The 15,062-nt window shown below is 33.1% G+C and overlaps 1 protein-coding gene across 5 annotated transcripts in view; it reads right to left on the bottom strand.

Moving 5' to 3' along the window:
- Positions 1-15,062, bottom strand: part of bnl (fibroblast growth factor branchless) — a 218,545-nt gene that overhangs the window by 186,175 nt on the left and 17,308 nt on the right. The gene's annotated exons all lie outside the window — the stretch shown is intronic.

Below are 15,062 nucleotides of genomic sequence, written 5' to 3'. Positions count from 1 at the left end.
TTTTTGGACGATATTTTGATAACGGGTCCTACAAAAGCATTGCATCTGCAGAGATTGGAGCTGGTTTTGAGTAGATTGCAGGATGCGGGTTTACGTGTAAAACGAGAGAAATGTAAATTATTTCAGACATCTATCGAATATCTCGGTTTCGTCATAGATAAAAACGGTCTACATAAATCAAAACAAAAAGTTGAAGCTATTTTAAACGCAAGTTGCCCAAAGAACGTTAGTGAGTTGAAATCTTTTCTAGGTATGGTAAATTATTATAGATGTTTCATACCAAACACATCGAGTGTTTTGGATCCGTTACATTTGTTACTAAAAAAAGATACAAAATGGTTTTGGGGCCGTGAACAGAATGAGGCGTTTTGTAGAATTAAACAAGAATTATCATCGGATCGGGTGCTGGCCCACTTCGACCCCGAGCTGTGTACGATAGTGACGGCAGACGCGGGGCCGGCGGGGCTGGGCGCCGTGCTGGCACAGCGGCAGCCGGACGGCGCTGAGCGGGTAGTGGCGTATGCGTCGCGGTCGTTGTCGTCCGCGGAGCGTAATTATGCGCAGATTCAGAAAGAGGCATCTGCTATAGTTTTTGCAATAAAAAAATTCCATCATTATTTGTACGGTCGTACTGTTCCTTTCACCTTACGAACTGATCATAAGCCTTTGTTGTCGATATTTGCATCAAAAAAGGGTATTCCCGAACTCGCTGCGAACCGTTTGCAGCGATATGCGTTGTTTTTATCGGCATACAATTTTAATATCGAATATATTAATAGCAATAACAATGTTGCAGATTTTTTGTCTCGATCGGTTCTAGAAATTCCGTCTGAATCTGAATGTGATTTAAATACAACCGACTCATGTTCATACGTTAATTTTATTGTGAATTTATTTTTAAAACCTATATCTTTTAACGAAATTAAGAGCGCCACTGAAAATGATAATATTTTCCTTAAAATTATAAATTTCATTAAGCACGGTTGGCCTAAAAAGCTTGCGGATGTAGATTTAAAACCGTATTTTATGTGTAGAAATGAACTTTCATATGAAGATGGTTGCATTATGCGCGGCCATAAGATTGTAATTCCTACCATTTTACGTGAACGTTTATTGAATGAATTGCATAGTTCTCATTTTGGAATCGTTAAAACTAAGAATGAAGCGCGCACTCGTATGTGGTGGCCTAACATCGATAAACATATTGAGCAAAAAATTGGTTCATGTAGTATTTGCAATGTTTTTCGTAGCAGCCCCCCGCGCGCGCCCCTCGCCCATTGGTCCTACCCCGAGCGTCCTTGGGAGCGCATTCATTTAGATATGTTTTCGTTGAACAATAAAAATTTTTTAGTAGCAGTTGATGCATATTCTAAATGGGTAGAATGTTTTATTATGTCAACGACAGATAGTGAAGCGGTGGTATTGAGAGTCAGTGAAATGTTTAGTAGATTTGGTTTAGTTAAAGTTATAGTGACGGATAATGGAACTAATTTTTGTTCAGCTTATTTTGAAAATTTTTGTCAACGCAATGGAGTAAAACATGTAACTATTGCACCGTACCACCCAGCGTCTAACGGTCAGGCCGAAAATACTGTGAAAACATTTAAACGCAGCATTCAGGTGATTTTAAACGAAGGCAGCTCCAAAATGTTGGTTGATAAATTATACGAATATTTATTTAATTATAGAAATTCGGCTCACTGCACTACCGGTGTCTCTCCCGCAGAGTTGATGTTTGGCCGTAAGTTACGTTGCCGTTTAGATTTACTTTATGAACGTAGTACGGTGGCTGGTGGCACTTCACCGACCTCAGAGTCTTTGTCAAGTGTCATTAAGGATAATGTTCATGCTAAACAGATTTCACAAAGTAACGCCTATGGGGGTCATCGTAAAATTATATTTAAAACCGGAGATGAAGTTTTGTTTAAACACTATTATAAAAATGGAACCAAACATACTTATAAATTTGGTATAATTAAGAAAAACATTGGCTCAAGGATGTATTTGGTTTATGTACCAGAACAAAATGTCTACGTTCGCAAACATATAGACCAAATTTTGATTTATAAGGGTTCTAAAAAATACAATGAACATGTTTCTGATGATGTGAGTTGCTTCGGGGACTACACTTCTAATGAGGTGACTGAATCTTCAGTTCCTGGGGAACATGTTACGGAACAAGATCCACCGCAATTGCAGGGGGTTCCTCATGATTCAAACGTCTTGTCATCGCCAGCTCCTCAACAAGAACAGGTAGAGGTGGAGAGGAGTGAGTCGGTACCAGTTGGCTCAGATTCTGAAGGAAGCTCTGTCACTACTAGCGTGAGTTCTCCTTCCGCCCCTATAGACCCCCGGAGTGACGATCAGTTGACACCTCGTAGATATCCTTTGCGTATACGTAAAAAACGTAAATTTTTGTAATACCTAGTCATTAAGTTGTAACTAAAGGTGGAGGGATTGTAGTATATTAGTGAGGGTACACACAAATAATGTCACCGATCGTATGTCAGTTTGTTGTGTCAAATAAAAGTGATTGCATCATCCTTGTGTTTTAATATAAATTAAGCCTCAAATACTATAAATTTATATCACCTTTTTTATAACTTATTTGAATGCACATAAAATATCTTATTCATAACTCAGACATAAAACCAGGCGTAACCTAAACTAATAGTAAAAAATACTGACGTAAATTTTATCATTTAGATTTTAGAACGATGATTATTTATTTGTAAACGGATATGAACTATAATCTATATTTGGGATCTGTTATGGATTATTGTTTTTTTTAATCTTATACGAATTGTACCTAAAGTTTAATTGGTGTTTTTCCCTTGCAGTTGTGAAATTTAAAGTAGTTACTATATATTTATTATTATATTTTGAAAAGCGATTTAAAGATTGTTATGATTATTTTTATCAATTTGTAGAGCTGCTTTATAAATATATTTTTCATAAATGCTAAGTTTTCAGGTCTAAAGAGCTCAATAACCTTTGATGTTAAGATAACCATCTTAACTTGATAAATGACCTTGTATTTTAATCAATCTTTTATCTAATAGACGCCGTTTGAATCAAAACAGACACACTTACAACATGTAAAGGAAAATCTATCCATCTATGAAAAATACTCACTTTTTAATATAAGATAAGAAACTAGGTTAACAGGTCATTTGCGTGACTTAAAAATGGCGTATCCTAGATAATAGGCTATACAGGTAAGTAACAAGTAGGTACTTATATATTTTACATAAATTATTGATTAGATAATAATAGTTTGATATGCGATATTACTTCCAAAATTCTCATTAAAAATCTATATTAAAAATACTATTATTTAGAATACTGTGTATGTTTGTTTGCCTATTTTTATATGATACATAGATTAAATACATAGATATGACTCATATATCTTTGAAAATTAGAGAAAAACTAAAAGAAAAAAACTAAAACCTAGAATGCTATAATGTTTTTATAATAATAAGCGTAACATAGATTTAAAATTGATTAAGAAAATAACGTTTTATGTGACATAACTAATATTATTATGTAGTATTCTCGATAAAATTTTATGTAATCCACATGCAAACTAAACTATAAATAATATTGAAACTGCGTCTACTTGTAAAATTTATTTTACAAGTTTATAAGTACCTCATGTTTAAATGTTTACATCTTGTAACATCATAATAACAATTTACATTATACATAATATGTAAGTAACTAAGTAGCTTTCCACCCGCGGCTTCGCCTGCATTTTCAAAGAAAAACTCACATAGTTCCATCGAGATATATGTACTAGAGGGGTTATTCCAAACAAAAACATTGCGCGCGGCCGATGTGGTGGGGTACGTGTGGAACGAGCGAGGCGTGGCTTCAAGTTCAAAGATTAAGCAATGCGTGCAGATGCGACACATTGTGCAATCTGTTTACTCGGTACTATCTGGTGGTACTGATACTAGGGAATTAATAAAACGAGGATTTTATATTAAACTATGTATTTTAATTTCCTTTAAATAATATCAATTTAGTAAGCTTTTGTCGTTTTGTGTAGTAATCAATAGTTTTATCAGTTTTTGCTTCATGATGTAATCGAATTTTGGAGTATTGGTTTATAATAGCCTTAATTAAATGGATACGATGATTCAATGTTGATGGCGTTTACGTATAAGAAACTCACATTTTGAAAAATCTCACGTGAGATTTGAGGATGGGGGAGGGGTTGAATAAATTCTCACGACATCTCACCAGGGGGGGAGGGAGGTGCAGAAAATTTAAAAAAACACCTCACGTAATTTATGGACGCCCCCTTACTCGATCACAATTTTTGTAACTTTACTATAAACGGAACTACATTTAAAAATATACTTTATTTATTGAGTTATAAGGTTGCTTCCATTCTGTTTATTTACATTCTCAAAAACATCAATCGCCTCAGAGGTGGCTTGCGACAAAGGCGGCTTGTGTCAAAGGCCTCGGCGATATCATTTAAGAACATAATATTATGTACTTTAGGCAAACTTGTAATAAGATCTATTTTACTTTCTTATTAGTCCATTTGACAAGGATATTGGGTAAGATACCTATTGGAATAATTTTATTATTATGTATGTACTTATTAAATCCGCGAATAAAAAAAATTTTTAGTCGTGAATATAGAAATTGGGTCGAATAGGAAGCGCGATTAAGGAACTTTTACTGTATTAGTTTCTGTGAATGTTGTGTTTATTTGTAATTGTTGTGCATAATAATTTATAAATCCTATTGGAACAACTGTTGATTAACCTTTTTTTAATAAATAAAAATAGGTAAATAAATAAATATTACTTAATATAACCTACGGCTACCGTTTTACTTTGCGTAGTCGGGTAAAAGTATAAATATTTAGATACTACACCACGGTAATCTTTCCTAGTAGATATTGTATATACATAGTTAAAAAAATCCAGTTACATTTTTTTAACAGACTCATCGATAGTGTCACGTCTGTGCTGTTAGTCTATGAAAAATGGCGCGAAACGCAGAACGCGTGGTGATTTTTCGCAAAATGATAACGATATTAGTAAAATGCATGACTTACTCATAATAAGGAAACTTACTGGTGAAAAGTCACTCCTCGGGCTTTGTTTGTATTATGGGAACTTTTAAAACAATATCTAAGCAAACACGAAGGCATTTTGAACAGAGCAATAACACGTGTTGACGCGGCAAGCGGGGGGCACAGTCCGACACAGACTAAAGAGACTTGTGATTCTTACCTCTAGCTCGTGTTAAAGAGAGTGTAGTAGCGATCGCCTCTCTAGTACGTAGTACATTCTATCTCGATGCATAGTTCCCGTTCCCGTGCGATTTCCGTGATAAATGATGTGTTAATCCCAGTAACCCTCTAAATGTGTGCTAAATTTCATTGTAATCGTTCAGTAGTTTTTACGTGAAAGAGTAACAAACATCCATACATCCATACATCCATTTATAATATATATTAGATTAGATATTATAGATATTAGACTAACCAACTGCAATTTGCATAGAGCTAATGCTAATACAAAAATGAAGTAATAAATTGTTATAGTTTCTTGTAATTTTTGAAGTGAAACTTCTTTATCGGGGTTGGAAAAAAATTTAGTGTAACATTTTTTCGTTACGCGTGACATTTTTCCGTTACGTGCCATCTTTTTCTTATCCCTACTACGCGTGATTCGACTTCGATTCGTATTTCTGTAAAGTTGCATATTATAGTAAATTATTTTTTGAAAAATAAGGTCATAAAGAAGTTTCACTTCTTAGGTGTGTACACTAGTACACGCACACATTTATATTTATTTCAATCCTAATTTGGGTTTATAATTTTTAATAAACCGTTCCTTGTGTTACGAAGTAGGTCAGTAAATTCCACAAAATAATAGCGCATATCGCTGAAAAATTATTTGACTTTCAATCGGTGAAAACATTTTCAAAATCAGTTCAAAAAACAATCAAGACTTTTAAATACAAATACATAATTATTGTATTACACACATTTTAAATTCAATCTTAAGTTAGTACAGACAAGCCTATTACGTCACAAAAGTTAACATACCGTTTCGTCAAGTACCGTAACAATTTTAAGCCTATGTTAATAAATTGTACACGTTTATTTTCATGTAAAATAGCCTTTTATTTGAAGCTGTTTGACCTTAAAAGTTATTGTAGATTACATATAACATCGGCGTTGGAAGCGCTAAAGTTTTTACCGATTTAAATAAGATTTTATACAGTTAAGTCTATACTAATATTATAAAGCTGAAGAGTTTATTTGTTTGAACGCGCTAATCTCTGTACTACTGGTCTGATTTGAAAAATTCTTTCGGTGTTAGATAGCCTTCATCGAGGCTTTAGCATTCATAGAGAAAGGCTATAGGCTATATATCATCAGTCATCACGGTTCACGCTAAGACCAGGAAGGACCGCTAAGCCACGCGGGTGAAATCGCGGAGCACAGCTACTACAATATAAAATGTACGTATTGAGTAAGAGATATAAAGTTGATCAAATCAATGAATGTCTATTGTCAAATTAGGTAAATAAAACTAAAACTTAAATAACAGGAGCTTATACTAGTTATCTGTTGACATTTAAAGCCGAAAAATTGTTTCTCAATATGACTAGCTGGTAATGATTAACTCTTTTCAACCGACTTTACAAAAGAGTACCTTGCACAGGGATTGGTCTATTTTATTTCCATGAACACATTTACAGCAATCACTTTTTAAATATTTTCTTTATTGTAGTCCAAAAATACAATACCCACAATTAAAACAGAACAAAGTCAGTCTAATAAAACAATTCGTTGATGTTTGAATGATGACGATGATTGAATGTCTGTATATCGCAGTGCTAATAATCAAGTCATACCTAACTGTATTAAATAGTATTGATATGTTATTAATAAACTTATTTGTTTTCAGATTGCTGTGGATTCACCGTATCGGACTAGAACAATGATTGAATCTATACTAATATTATAAAGCTGAAGAGTTTGTTTGTTTGAACGCGCTAATCTCGGGAACTACTGGTCCGATTTGAAAAATTCTTTCGGTGTTAGATAGCCCATTTATCGAGGAAGGTTATAGGCTATATATCATCACGCTACGACCAACAGGAGTGGAGCCACGGGGGTGAAACCGCGCGGAGCAGCTAGTAGGGAATCACTTGGAGAACCTTTTTAGGGTTCCGTAGCCAAAATGGCAAAAACGGAACCCTTATAGTTTCGTCATGTCCGTCTGTCCGTCTGTCCGTCTGTCACAGCCGATTTACTCGGAAACTATAAGTACTACAGTGATGAAATTTGATGGGAATATGTGTTGTATGAACCGCTACAAAAATATGACACTAAATAGTAAAAAAAAGAATTGGGGGTGGGGCCCCCCATACATGTAACTGAGGGATGAAATTTTTTTTTTCGATGTACATACCCGTGTGGGGTATCAATGGAAAGGTCTTTTAAAATGATATAAAGTTTTCTAAAAAACATTTTTCTTAAAGTGAACGGTTTTTGAGATATCAGCTCTCAAAGTCGTAAAAAGTATGTCCCCCCCCCTCTATTTTTATAACTACGGGGTATAAAATTCTAAAAAAAATAGAGGTGATGCATGCTAATTAACTCTTTCAACGATTTTTGGTTTGATCAAAGTATCTCTTATAGTTTTTGAGATAGGTTGATTTAACTGTAATTTATTATATTTGCTGCTACGGAACCCTTTGTGCGCGAGCCCGACTCGCACTTGGCCGGTTTTTTTCTATAATCTCATGCGCAGTTGGTTGGTATCAATCCAGTTTGGCCGAAATGATCGACATGCGTACAAGAACCTTTTTAATTTTACAAATTCATGTTATTTGTTAATGTTTGTAAATAATAAATGTTATACAATGTATTGTTTACTTTATTATTTCTATCCAATCATCGTTATTATCAGATTTTTTTGCCATAAACACAATATGATAATCAATAAACATATGATAAACAACAATAATTTATGACAAGATAGAAGTAGGTAATAGTATCTACCATATTTAATATTATATCAATACGTAGATATTTAAACAAAATTATTGTGTATTGGATTCTTTGGATTGGACCTTTCTACATCCTACTTATTATATATAATATGCGAAAGTTTGTGAGGATGTGTGTGTGTGTGTGTTTGTTACTCTTTCACGCACATACTACTGAACCGATTACAATGAAATTTAGCACACATATAGAGAAATTTAACACATAGGATAGGTTTCCGGAAATCCCACGGGAACGGAAACTATGCGAGTGTTTCTTTGAAAAAGCGGGCGAAGCCGCGAGCGGATATCTACTATATAACTAAAAACATATATCAAATCAAATTTATTTGTTAAACATACTTAAATACAATTACAATTTATTACAATATACAATTAATATTCATGTAAAAGTATATAAATATAAAAAGGCTACTAAAACAATTTATACAAGCCAATGTTTCCCTAGCTAGGTTACTGGGCAACCTGTGTTTAGGAGAAACAGCTTGCCTCTAAAATAAATTCAAAATCGGTTCAACCATTCAAAAAATCGGTTAAACCATACACAACAAACACATTGACTTAAGATTTTTTTATATAGGCATTTATAATAAAGTAATAACATAAATATATATTTTAACGTTCATGAATAAAGAAATAACGATATGAAATATATTTTAGTTTTATTTTCTATGTTTTATTTTCTTATACACTTCACCTATAAAATTTGTATAATTGGGTAAATATGGTGATATTATGTGAAATGTTATTTATTTACCTATGCCTAAAATTGTAACCTGTTTAAAAGAAATATTTTAATTCGTTCTTAAAATCATATCTTTTTGAAATCCCTCGATTGATAACTAAAATATTTTTTTTCTCGATACAAATATTTATTATAAAAATTTGTTTATAACCACGTTTCATTTTAGGCCTATTATTGTTTTCCGTATGTAACTACATAATATATCTTTGTATGTAAAAACTATAAAACAAAATAGCTTCCCTCTATCAGTCTGTCTGTTTGTCCCTTTGCGTGTTTAGATCTTTAAAACTACGCAACAGATTTCGAATAATAATGTATAGACTATAGAGTAGTTCACGAGGAAGATGTAACTATATAATTAACTAGAGGTCCGCCCCGGCTTCGCCCGCGGTACATATTTCGCAATAAAAGGTAGCCTATGTCCTTTCTCGGGTATCAAAATATCTCCATACCAAATTTCATGCAAATTGGTTGAGTAGTTTAGGCGTGATTGAGTAACAGACAGACAGACAGAGTAACTTTCGCATTTATAATATTAGTATGGATTAAGTTAAGTTTTAAACAAAGCGGACGAAAAGCTAGTTATACATTAAAATCCAGTTTGCAAAGAGATAAAACGCACATGTTCTACTTTAGGTCACTTACCACGTGTGGACTAAATCCATACTAATATTATAAATGCGAAAGTAACTCTGTCTGTCTGTCTGTTACTCAATCACGCCTAAACTACTGAACCAATTTTCATGAAATTTGGTATGGAGATATTTTGATACCCGAGAAAGGACATAGGCTACTTTTTATCCCGGGAAAATGACGCGATCCCGGAAATCCCACGGGAACGGGAACTATGCGGGTTTTTCTTTGACTGCGCGGGCGAAGCCGCGGGCGGAAACCTAGTATAATATAATACACGTATATTGGAAAGTTTGACAGAACGAAGGTTGTTGCAATTCTAATCTTACATTAACTATAGTCCTTTTCATTTAGGATGATTCCTGTGACACTTCATCGTGTTCCGAATTACGTATTTTATGTTTAAAAAGTCAAAATAATTTTAGTGCATAATATTTTTATTTTATGGCGGCATTATTACCAAAAATATAAAAATGAAACATCTTAAGCTTATAAATCAAAAACACTATTGTTTAGTTTAATATAATGAAAAATAAAATAAAATGACACTAAAATATAATACCTACGCAATTCGTGTACATGAAATGGATCGTTGAAAAATCATAGAGTTGGAAAATCATATAATCGGCGCCCATCTTGTGATCGTTTGTCAATCGAGTCAATTGTCTGTACGAGTACGTCAGCCTTGTATACAAGTTGCATTTTTATATTGATACTTTACGTGGTATTCTGTTATTTTTACTAATTGTTATTGTTGACTTTTTGTTGCTGTTGTTTGCTAAGTTTCCTTAGTTAATTGTTGGCGAAATGCCGAAAAAACTAATTTTGGTACTTTATTCAAATCGATTTCATTTCCATATAGAATATTTTCGATTATCGGAAACAATTGATACGATTTCAGTAACCGACATCTCTACACGTGTCAAAAATCGATGTGTCACAGAAATCATCTTAGGTGGAAAGGACTATAGTCGATACATATAATATTATAAAGCTGAAGAGTTTGTTTGTTTGAACGCGCTAATCTCAGGAATTACTGGTCCGATTTGAAAAATTATTTCGGTGTTAGATAGCCCATTTATCGAGGAAGGCTAGATGTTATATATATATAAGACCAACAAGAGCGGAGCAATGCGGGTGAAACCGCACGGCACAGCTAGTTCAGAGTATACATTGTATTGATACGAAAACAAGGTAATATATATTAGTGAAGAAAATAATGCCATTATTTTTTTATATTCCTTGAAGTTCGAGGATGGTTCTTATGGAGATAAAACGTAAACATGTACAACGGGCGAAGCTGGGGCGGACCGCTAGTTATTCTATAAAACTCAAACGTAAAAATAACGAAGCAATATAATATAATATAACAAAAACTAGATGTGTCTCTTAAAAGTAAAAAAAAAATACAAAAACTTGTTTTAAATTAAGTTCTTACGCTTTACATTAGTCTCATAATTTAGGTATTCCAGTAAATGTGACATGTTTTAAATCCGTTAAATTTATTTCCAAACGTTTATCATTAACTGTAACTTCATGCATGTCCAAGATAAACAAACTTGAAAATCTTATCAACTGATTAGAAAAAAATACACATTGTTCTAACTATGAGATAATGCTGAGGGACAGATGTTGTAACACTAATACTAATATAAGGAATTATTTATTCACTACCTTTCCGCCCGCGGCTTCGCCCGCTTTGTCTAAAACATAATAATTAATAAATAATATACTAAAACCTTGCTCTTGAATCACTCTATCTATTAAAAAAACCGCATCAAAATCCGTTGCGTAGTTTTAAAGATTTAAGCATACATAGGGATTAGGGACATAGGACAGAGAAAGCGACTTTGTTTTATACTATGTAGTGATGACTTATGTAAGGTAAGGTATATTATAATTGTAAGGTAAGTCCCGTAGTTCTTGAGGGTTAACTAAATTTCAAATCTGTTTCATTGATCGATTTTCTTTACATTATAGTAGCTTTCTTACCTGTCTGCGGAAGAATATCCTTGAATTTTAATTTAGGTAGTTTTATTATTATTTTAAACATCCATTAACTCTACTACTATCATACATACAAAAAAGAGTGTGTGTGCCGAGCACACGTGTCAGAAATGAAACTTCTGTGGCAAGATTCAAAGATAAGAAAATCGCCCCCTTGCTCCATGACGCGACCTTGAAATTTTACTCTCAACGCGTCTAAAGAAGTTTCACTTCTAAAAAGTTTTTTTCCTCTTTATAATATTATTTATCAACAACACATTAAAATGGTGGTAATAGCACATATTACCAAACCGACTTGCAAAGCAACCTGACTACATTCTGACTACCCTTGAAATCGAACGCACTGCAAAGTCAAATGCACTATTTCATTTAGCCGGACTACTGGGTGTGGTTCTAGTGATCGCGATTTTAAAAGCGCAATTTTATGGCCATATAAATACATGCAAATATTATGAACAAAACCCCAGACTAGGTAAATAAAATGCAAAATCATCGCTGATGAAGGGACAGAAACAAAATTCATTTTTATCTTTTTAAAAACACTGATATCGTGGTTTTACGCACATTGAATTTAAACGTTTTACATACTTATCAATAAGCACAGAAAGCGAGCTAATCATAAGTGATCTCTTCCAGGCAACCAACCGAAAGTGTGACAACAAACATACTCATGTACACATTTTGCTTGTTTTATTGAACGCGATAATCTTAAGAACTACGGGCCCGATTTTAATTTTTTTTTCAGTGTTAGATAGCTCATTTATTGAGGAAGGTTATAGGTTACATATCATCACGCTAAGGCCAATAGGAGCGGAGAAATGCGGGTAGGACCGCGGGGCACGGGCAAAATTAAGCAACATTATTTAATGCGTTTTTTATAAATAGAGTGATTATAGAGGAAGGTATACAATTTATTAGGTAGGCAAAAGGAAGGTTTTGGTATATTATAATTTATTACGTTTTAGACAAAGCGGACTAAGCTTAGAAAGAAAATCATATATAAAAACAATTAGTTCGCTAACACTAGGACCAGCGTCCGTCTGTAGCCAGATTTGATTTTAGGTCGTCGCCGAGTTACGTAACAATTGGATAATGACATAGCTCGCAGTTTCAGACGCACCACATTGGCATAGAATTATCGTGAGAATGGATCTATCTGCATATTTTTTACTCTGTGCATGACACGAGTCAAAAATTTTGTCACGGTTTTACAGTAAAGCCGGCTATTCACGTACAGCTGCCGCAGGGGCAATATTGGAACAAACTCGGTTGGACGGCGGTCGGAGCAATTTTTCTGTTCTCTAAGTTGCCCCTGTTTGTCAATACACATCACAATTAAGGAGCCAATTTAGGGTCCAATTCTAATATTGCCCCTGCTGCAGGTAGACGGTGATGCAGCGTGACAAGCGTGGCGTGGTACCATGCATGAATTATAGTTTAATTTAATGATTGGATTGAATGACATGCAAGCTACGTGCGGCAGCAGATTCACGAATCTTGCTTTTATCTATCCTGCAAGTATGACTGATATGTATGCTCGTTTAGATCGATGCATGTCATGCATAGCATAGTGTATCATGCACTAATCTCACGTCATGCTCACGTCACACAATCATTGAATTAAACGATAATTTATGCATGACGCCACAATACGCATGACATACGTATATGTAGGTACATACATAGTAATTCTTTAAGTAATAAAATGCAGATTTGTCGAATGTATGTTTCATTGCGATACGTGCTGTAGAGCATGGTAGAGCGCTGCAGTGTTTATTAATTATTATTATTATTTTTAGTAATATTGCATTTTTGCTTAATTAAATGATGATGTACCTACAACTATGAGAACAATATTACCACATTATAGTAATTATATATTATAATTGCTACAATATACAAAATAATAAATTAAAAATGATAGGTACTTTCATAGAAATCGTATATCAATCTTAATTTCGAAATTTTTCGATCACACCTAATTAAATATGTTTTTCACCAACTTATTCGTAAATACTACCGAAAATGGCAAAATTAAGAGTCAATTAAACCAGCTAATACTTACGTATTCTTTAGGTCAAGACCAAAAGATAAATTTCTTATTAGTGTCTCAAATATGTTAATTAATTCAAACGTATTTTCCAAGTAAAAGGAAATATTTTGTTTTAGTAGAATTACATTATCTTTCTGAGCTGATTTATGAGGTTTTTAATTGCATTTTATAAACGTTATTAATAAATATAAATTACAAGCTTTAATAAAAAAAATTTGCCGCGTAGTACCTACCTATTCGGATAAAATATAAGTATTTACTAAGATTACTTAAAAAAGGTAATAAATCTATTTCCTAAGAGCTTCCTGATTGTAAAATATTGATACGTTGTTGGGAACAAGAAAGAAAATGTCTTCTTAGTGGTAAATTTATTAAGCTGCTTGAATATAAAATGTTACGTTGTGCCACGTTTCTGTATTTTTTTACTAGGTATAATTAATTATTCTGTACTATTTGTAAAATAACAAAGTAATTAGATATTCCAAAACAACACATGTTGTGTCAACGCTCTAATGATTAATTCAAATGTCATTTGATAAAACAACAATATGTCAGGATGAATAATATTTAAGTAACGGGCTGATTTCAATCCTTGGCTAGAACTTATTCGTCGAATAATGTATAAAACTTCCATTTTTAAAACGTATTCTAATTGCCCGTATTTGACAGTTTACGTGAAATTTTAATATTATCGTGTAATACCTACTTTATTGGACGGATTTATTTAAAAATCGGCCCTAAATTATCCCGGGTATTTTCTACATACTAGTATTATTCGGCAAGTTACAAAGATAATACAAATAATGTATATAAAAAACCTTATGAAATTATTGCAGTGTCACCGATCCCTGAAGTGTACAACTTTTTAATTTAATCTGTCCGTTTAATATATGTCTATAGGAGTCGGATACATACAAAATATATATGAAGCTAATAAAAGCGTGTTAAAAGTGGTATAAACTTACTAAAATAAGAGTTACACAAATACACAAACACATTAAAATAATGATAATGTTCATCAGGGAATTCTTCCTTTAATAGATATCCAACTTACACTATTTGCTCTTAACATTCCACTCCTATTCAGTGAAAACAAGTCACACATACATTTACCACTTGAAAAAGCAATTAATAATTGTATATTATAAGTACCAGTATTAAGAGTTAATATTGATCACATTTCACGAAATAAAAAAGCCAAAAACAATTTCTCAAAGATAAATTACCCGTATTAAGTATATCACACATCCCAAAACCCCTAACAAGGTCGTAGGGAACATAAAATATTCTCAAAATCGCAAACCACTTGAGATTAACAGCATCTTATCTGCAGATTAGTGGGACAGGCTATTTACGATCACGCTAAAAATACACAGGCGTCGGGATGAATCGACTGTACCATTGTTTTATTGATAAAACTTTCGCCAACTATTACGTTATTTGCAAGCCGAGATTAGTCAGATATCAGTGTGACAAAGAATTTTGATTATTGGATACTATGAGACATTTAAAATTTTAAACCATTATTAAATCATTATTTAAACCATTATACTATTTTTTATTTCATTGTAA

The sequence above is a fragment of the Colias eurytheme genome, chromosome 20, assembly GCF_061535395.1.
Source record: "Colias eurytheme isolate Ceu_HAF_F1 chromosome 20, ilColEury1 Martin Lab GWU primary, whole genome shotgun sequence".
In the NCBI taxonomy this organism is placed as follows: domain Eukaryota; kingdom Metazoa; phylum Arthropoda; class Insecta; order Lepidoptera; family Pieridae; genus Colias; species Colias eurytheme.
Note: the sequence above shows the minus strand (reverse complement) of the source record. Positions and strands in the feature narration are given on the sequence as shown.